Source organism: Nannospalax galili, unplaced genomic scaffold (genome assembly GCF_000622305.1).
Source record: "Nannospalax galili isolate Female #2095 unplaced genomic scaffold, S.galili_v1.0 scaffold1319, whole genome shotgun sequence".
NCBI lineage: Eukaryota > Metazoa > Chordata > Mammalia > Rodentia > Spalacidae > Nannospalax > Nannospalax galili.
Window position 1 is genome coordinate 239711 of NW_008342098.1, and position 7588 is coordinate 247298.

Consider the following 7588-nt stretch of genomic DNA (forward strand, 5'->3'; position numbering starts at 1 on the left):
TCCTTCTAAACCTGAAGCAAGATTTTGGTAGATCACTCTCTGGACTACATGAAGTAAGAAGGATTTTTTTAAAAACTGTTTTGTGCTCTCTATAAGGTTTGCCTGGGAACTTATAAAGCCACAGTGTTATATGGGTAATATTAATTCATTACATTCTCCTCACAATTGGGCTTGTTGCTTTTGTTGAAGGAGGGATAGTCAGGGTCATCAGTCCCTCACTTGAGCATCTAGTCATTCTTCCAAACCAACTTTATGCAGTTTTGCCCTAATCACACATGATATGTTAGGGAAGACTAAAGTATATAATCTGAAGAAGGCTAGGAAGAGAAAGATTGATCCATAAGGTTATAGAAAGTCGATCGATATCCATGCTGGGTAAAGACTTTCCAGTGCATCTACTCTCTGGTCACCCATACAGCTCAGTAACTCCTTACTCATCTCCATAAGTAAACTTAGTAAATTCATTGTTTCCCCAGCATGAACTTTAATGTAAGCAAACACTGGATTGCCACTAAAACCTTAGAAATGGGATAAACATTGCTTAGTACTCCCAGGAAGAGAATTGTCAAAACAGATGGCAAGTTTATTTGTTAATGTTATTATGTCTCATGGTATTTAAAAAATGGGAAGGCAAAAAAGATGTTAAAAGGATATGCAAATGAAAATATTTTATTAAGAAGGATTTAGATATGAAGATTATGATGGATGGATATTTTCAGAATAGAAAAAAATGAGAATAATCTATGCAAGTGATAAAGATCTGTATAGGTTTGTGTGAAGGATGAGACCAAAATAATATATATAATCTTAGCATTTCTAAGGCCCATAGTTTAGTCAAATAGTTTAAGGAATAAAATATACGTCTAGTTAAGGTTTATATGATAATATTTGGCTTTTGCCAAAGCTTTATCTGCATATTACATGGTAATTAAAGTACCACCTTGGTACAACTAATCTTGGGTATTTAGTAGCCATACTTTGAGGCCTATACTAATCTGGTCAGAGGGACTTAAAGGGACTTTTTTTCCCCTTGCCCTCTAAGATAAACTAAGTTCCAGGGGACCATGGGGCATCTCTTGAAATGTCCTGTAACTTTGGTGAGTCACCTATCCTCTTGTTCACAGAGGCTATGGAGACACTACCAGATGGACAGAGGAAACTTCCCTCTATGCTTCCAAATGAAGCAAGCTGTGGTTGAGCAGGACTTTGACTTATCCTCACATACACAGAACTTGTAAAAGGAAAGCTAAAGGAGCCAGAGGCTCCTCCAAAGCCCATGTGACCCCCGAGAAGCAGCTCCTTAGTGAACCTTAAGAATAAAAATAAATTGGTTTATTTGGGCCAATTGCATGGTCTTAAACACCCAGCAGGAAAGTATAACCAAAGATTAAAATCATTAGTATATTTCCTTAAGAATCCAAAGGATTACACTTCCCAGACATTAGGCATAAGTTCATATAAGATGTTATTTAGACTTTCTCCCTAATGATCTTGTTCTTGATAAGAAAATGCTGCTCAGATGTAAGACTTCAAATCCTGACCTAATCAACTCTTCAGTCCTTACCTGCAACCAAAAGGAAAATCCCACTATTGTTCTAGCCTAAAATTTTAATTATGGCTAAATTTGTTTTCTTTCCATGTCTAGAGGCCATTTGGGAGGGAACTCACACTTATTCTAGGCACTCCAACAGCTATTCAAGTGCCTGAAAACAAATCCTGAGTTCATCGCTCTTGAGTCCAGCATAGGCAGCCAAAAGAAAAATGAGAAGTAACCCAACAGATGGATGCCCTTGGAAGACCCCATCAAGAAATTCTGAAGGTCTTTGATTTGGACATTTACAATTTGCTCTGTTCTGACCTTTTCTGTTTCCCTGTCTAGAACTTGTAATGCTAACTACTCTAGTCTTTACATCTCCTAGGCACCGGTCAAGGACTTTATTTTCTCCCTACAGCTAACAGTTATGCAATTTGGGGGTCTTTTAGATAGACCCACAGAAGGGGTACCCCAATTGCAACACCCTGCACCCCTATTCAGCATGGAAGAAGCCAAAGCCATCTGTGTCCCGATTCCCTAGTGGCAATTTAGGTAACCTCTTCATAGGCTAACATGATAAGAATAGGAGGTAGAAACTGAATAGGCAGTTAGGGTAAAAACAAACAAACAAAAAAAACAACAACAAAAAGAAAAATAGCCAGTTTCTTTAATGGCTAAAAGCCAAAATATCTTTGGGCCTCTCAGCAGTCTGGTCTATATCAAAGTCCAGAAATGCCAGAAGTATTTGAGAACTCTTGTCTAATCCCTAAAATTTTAAAGGTTACCTCTTGGGGGGGTAGTAGAGCATCATTTAGCCCCATCAATTCTCAGGAAACCTAGGCTTTCTCTTTCAAGCCCCTGAAACCACCTGGTCGGCATGCACCTTCAGTCTTACTAAGTGCATGACCACAGACCAGCTAGAATGGGACTCTCACCATGGAGACAGGTGCATACTAGTCCATGTTCTTTTCCAGGTTTATCTCTATAGGAAAGAGGAAGAGCAGGAACACTTTCACCTTTACCCAGTTCTCCTAAGGGCCAAGAGAAGTCCTACCCCCTCCTTGTCCCCTTCCTTGTGGGAATAGGCATTGCGGGTTCCACTGCCTGGATGCTACCACCCTAGCCATGGGTAATAAAAAAATTTTAGGCATCTAAACTCTCAGATATACAGAGACATTGGACATCTACAGTACTCCATTGGCAGTTGCAGAAACAGGTTGACTCCCTGGATGAAATGGTGCTAACAGAACAGAAGGGGCTGGACATGCTGTTCTTAAAGAAAGGCAGCTCATACATGGTACGATGGCTAATCCTGGGTGCCAACTTGACTAGATCTGGGATTAACTGAAATGAGAGAGATCTTCTTGATTGGATCATCTGAAACAGGAAGACACACCCTAAATGTGGGTGTTACCTTCTGATGGCAGCCCATATAAAAGACCATGGCAGAGGAGAACGCTTGTTTTTTGCCACCTACCTTCTCTCTCACTAGTGAGTTCATCTTTCTGCTGTAGACTGAAAACTAGCCGAGCTTTTGGAATTCATCAGACCTTCAGTGTCAGATTGGGACTTCTGAGACATCCAGCCTCGTGGACTAAGCGACAACAGATTCTCAGCCTCTCCAGTGTGGTGCAACCATTGTTGGACTACTGGAACTCTATCCCATGAGATAATCTGATAAATCTCTCTCTCTCCCTCTCTCTTCCCCTCTCCCTCCCCCCACCCTCTCTCTCCTCATTCTACCTGTTCTGTTTCTTTAGAGAACCCTGACTAATACACATGGCTTTAGGTGAGGCTGGACTTACTGTTCCTAAAGGAAGGTGGATCATACATGGCCTTGGGTAAGGCTTGCTGTTTTTATGCCAACAATTCGGGTATAATTAGGAAACCCTAGGCCTGGTTGAGAGAGAGAGAGAGAGAGAGAGAGAGAGAGAGAGAGAGAGAGAGAGAGAGAGAGAGAGAGAGAGATCCTCTAATTGGTACCAGTCATTATTCTCCTGATCCCCATGGTTCACCACCCTGATAATTGCTGCTGCCAGGCCTCTGGTAATACTCTTTCTAGCCTTTATGGTGAGCCTATACCTCCTAAATTGTCTAACCAGATATATCAAGAGGTGTCTAAATGCTATCGAAATTATGGTTCTCAACTCAATATGAGCCTCCAAATCAGAACAAATCAACTATTTGACTCATGTTTTAGAGTGAAGAATGTGCTGGTGTGGGTGACTCCATCTTTACTCTTGAATCCATTTTGTCTCAGGCAAGTCAGACCTAAGGTTGAACTTAGTTCCAACAACCCACTAAAACACTCCTCTGTCTTGTGACTGTCATGAGATGACTAACTATTGTTTGTTTGGCTTCTGTATGCATGCTCATTGCTAGGCCCTGAGGAAAGTATAATCTCTCTCCTTGCAGCTGCACATTCCACAAGAATGAAGCATTGTGTTTTTCACCTTTAAAGACTTCCTTCCCTACTTAGAAACCACCATAGACTCTGCACCCACCCTTGTTGATTGTGGTCAGCTATGTAGCCTGAATAAAAATTTGGCTAATTCCAATTCACGTGAGTCTGGTTGTCCTTCCTTGTGGTCCTGAACTCTGAATGGTTTGTGTGCATGTGTATGTGTGGCATATTTTATGTATGATATATGTATGTATGGTATGTGTGTATTGGTTTGTGTGACTGTAGGGACTGACAGTATAAATTTTGCAGTGTAGGCTAGCAAACCAAAGAGAAGAGTTGATGCTTTAGTTCAAGTTCAAGGCAGAATTTCTTCTTTTGGGAGGATCTTAGACCTTCCTAAGATCTTCAACTGATTAACTGAGGCTTACCCATATTGTGGAAGGAGGGTGTTTGGCTTAACTCAAAGTCTGCTAAATTAAATGTTAATCTTATCTAAAAGATAGCTTCATAGCACCATCTTGATAGATGGTTAATCAAATATACTCTAACTCAAACATGCATAACCCAGTTAACACATAAAAATAACCACTACAATATTGATCCTTATAGTTTACCTAAGATAATACTAAGTTCTAGGGAACACATGTGGGGAAAACTTCCAAAACTGTACAAATACATTCTACAGCACTTTCTTCTGGGTCTTCATTTTGCCAAGGTGAAATTCTTTGATTTTATGGGATTTTCTTAATATTCCAAGCTTTTTCTCTACATCCTTCACCTCCATTCTCACCAAATAGTCCCGATGAAATGCTAGTGAAAAAAAGTGTGACTGCTGGGAAGAAAGGAAGCCATGGCTAGAGGCTCAGTGTCACATATGTTGGCAGTTACTTTGGAGGCAGCAACTGTGGAACTGTACTTCAGGCTCTCACCCAGGGCTTTCTTTCTTTCAACTGGGCACCACTGACGCATAGCTGAGAAATGGTGGGGGAAGTGAGAATTCCGGTTTAGTTTCATGGCTTGGCAGCTCATAGTGGATACTTCAGTGACTGAAAGGAAGCAAATAATTTAAACCAAATGCAATAGATGATTTGTGATCCTGGGTTTATCTATTTTCAACGTGTAAATTTTTTTCTTTTTTTGGTCTTTCTGAAACAGGATCTCCCTGTAGCCCCAGGTGGCCTGGAACTCACTATGTAGACCAGGCTGACCTTGAACTCACAGAGGTTCACCTGCCTCTGCCTCCCAAGTGCTAGGACTACAGGCATGTGCCACTATGCCTGGCAATGTATAATATCTAAGTCTTGTTACCATACTCTGGCTGTGTTCACTAACCAAAGACAGAAGTCCAATTATACTCCTTATTTACTCTACTAAACCTGTGGAAAATGCAAGGCTCTTAAGAGATTGTGATAAGTATTTTAATGTCAGCAAAAGGGTCACTGCTAGTTACCCTGGTGGGAAATGTAGGCAAATCAGTTTGGTACAGTTGTACCAACATGGTAGGGAAGAAATTCCACCAGAAGACAGATTCAAAATGTCCTTATTATAGTATGATTTCTCAAGAAGCTGAGTGAAATTCCATTTAATTAGGAAAATAACTAAATGGGAGTGGTGGGTCATACTCCTAGTGCTATAGGCAAATCTCTGTGAATTCCATACCAGCCAGGGCTGCATAATGAGATGTGTAGGAATATGTTGTGTGACATTATTCCTGGGGAGATGTGAACAAACATCTCATTCCAGATAGGGAACAGACTAAAGACCAGAGTGAGAGACCACCAAAATCTGACTTGGTGAATCAATGAGTTTTACTGGGGTTACTTACAGGAATCTGGGTGAAGGATTACTTACAGGAACAGAAACAACTCAAAGGCAGCTGTATCACCAAAAGCCCACCTCAGCATGACAACAGCTGTTGGATGGGCATGTCCTCTGAAAGAACTGGCAACAGCTGAATATCTGAACCCTAAGAGACACTGTAGACAGAAGGGGAGATAGTCACCCCTCCCATCCAGTCAGTCAGTTTCAATTGCATGAGGTGGAGGGCCTAAGGGGAGACATGGAGGAAACAGTGGGGGGAAGCGGCGAGAAGTTCGAGATCTTGGCAGTGCTCTGGTGACGGGCAATCTGGAAAACTCAGCTGAGAGGTAGAGGAAAGAGCCCATGGGTACAGGCCTTTATAAGTAATCCTCTCCTGGACATCATAAACTCTGTATGAAAACCTGAATAGAATGCATTGTGTCAGTTTTGTTGTTTGGTTGTAAGGACAGAGTAGGACCTGGGAGCCAAAAAGGTCACAGCATGACTCACAGAGGGCCTAGTAGTCAAGAGAATGCATGCATGGGCCTCCCAGGAGAGAATTTGACTTTACAATTTTGCACAGCTGGCAGGATACGCAGGATATGACAAACCGCAAGAGTTTGGGAAGAGCAATGATGATGTCTCTGATATGGAGAGAGGCTGAAGCAAAGTTGGGGGAAGGGAGAGTGTGGGCAATTCCCATAAGCGTTATGGGGTTAGCAGCCGTCACATGGATTATGCAATGGATAATGAAATATATAATTAAAATGAGGCCACCTACATGGATACAGATGAGTTTAATGGGGGAAATCCCTGGGTGGCTGCCATCTTGTAAATGGTATAAAATAACACAGTTGCTTGAATGATGGGGGTTGCTGCCATGCATGTATGAAAACTCTTTAAGGACTGTGGAAGGTCTAGGAAAAATTTTACAGGCCATGGAAACAAAATGGGGATCAAAAGAAAAAAAGAAAGAAAGAAAAAAAAAAAAGCAAACAAAAAAACAAGGCTGCCAAAGCAGCCGGGCCACATCTTTGCATAATAAAAGACTTATCTGAGGCAGAGACAATAGCTCAAGGGGAGACTGAAAAGACTAGAAAGGAGTTACTGGGGTTTCAGTGTTGGACTCAGAACTTGCAAGTAAACCGCATGAGAGAGAAAGAGAACATGAAGGAGAGATTTTTAACTTGCTTAAGGCTAGGGGACCAAAGAGGAAAGAAAGCCCAGATTAGATCTGTGATACAAGGCTCAACCAGTAAAAAAGAAGTCCAGAGATCCATGGAAGAAGACAGATAGTAATGAGAAAGGGAATGACCTAGAAATAAAAATAGCTAAAGCTGCCCCTCAAATTCAACCTTTGATACAAAAAGAAAAAAAGTCATGTTTCAACATGCTGATAAAAGCCTTAACAATACTGTATCCAGAAGAAAATATTCCATACTGAAGCTGTTGGCACTAGGGAAGACTTCCAAACAAGCAATGAAGGAGCCCCTCACCATGTGGTGCATGAGGATATGGGACGTGGGAACAACTGATATTAGCTGTAAGAGTCTTGGGAGCTTTATGGTTGGATAAGACACAAGTAATACCTACTGGAATGGTTGGGAAAAGCCTACAACATCTAATACTATATGAAAGTAGAAACAGAGGCTCCCAAAACTGTACAACTGTTAAGGAAAATTTACAGTACCAGGGGTTGGTTTGTAAGAGTGAAACCACTGAGGACAAGTCAGCCTTTCGGGTTGCAACAGCAAGAGGTTTATTTGATGCACAGGTACCTGTGGGCACAGAGTCTCCTCGGAGGACTTGCGTGCCCCAGGTTGGGGTTTGGCAGTTTTATAGAGCAGAAG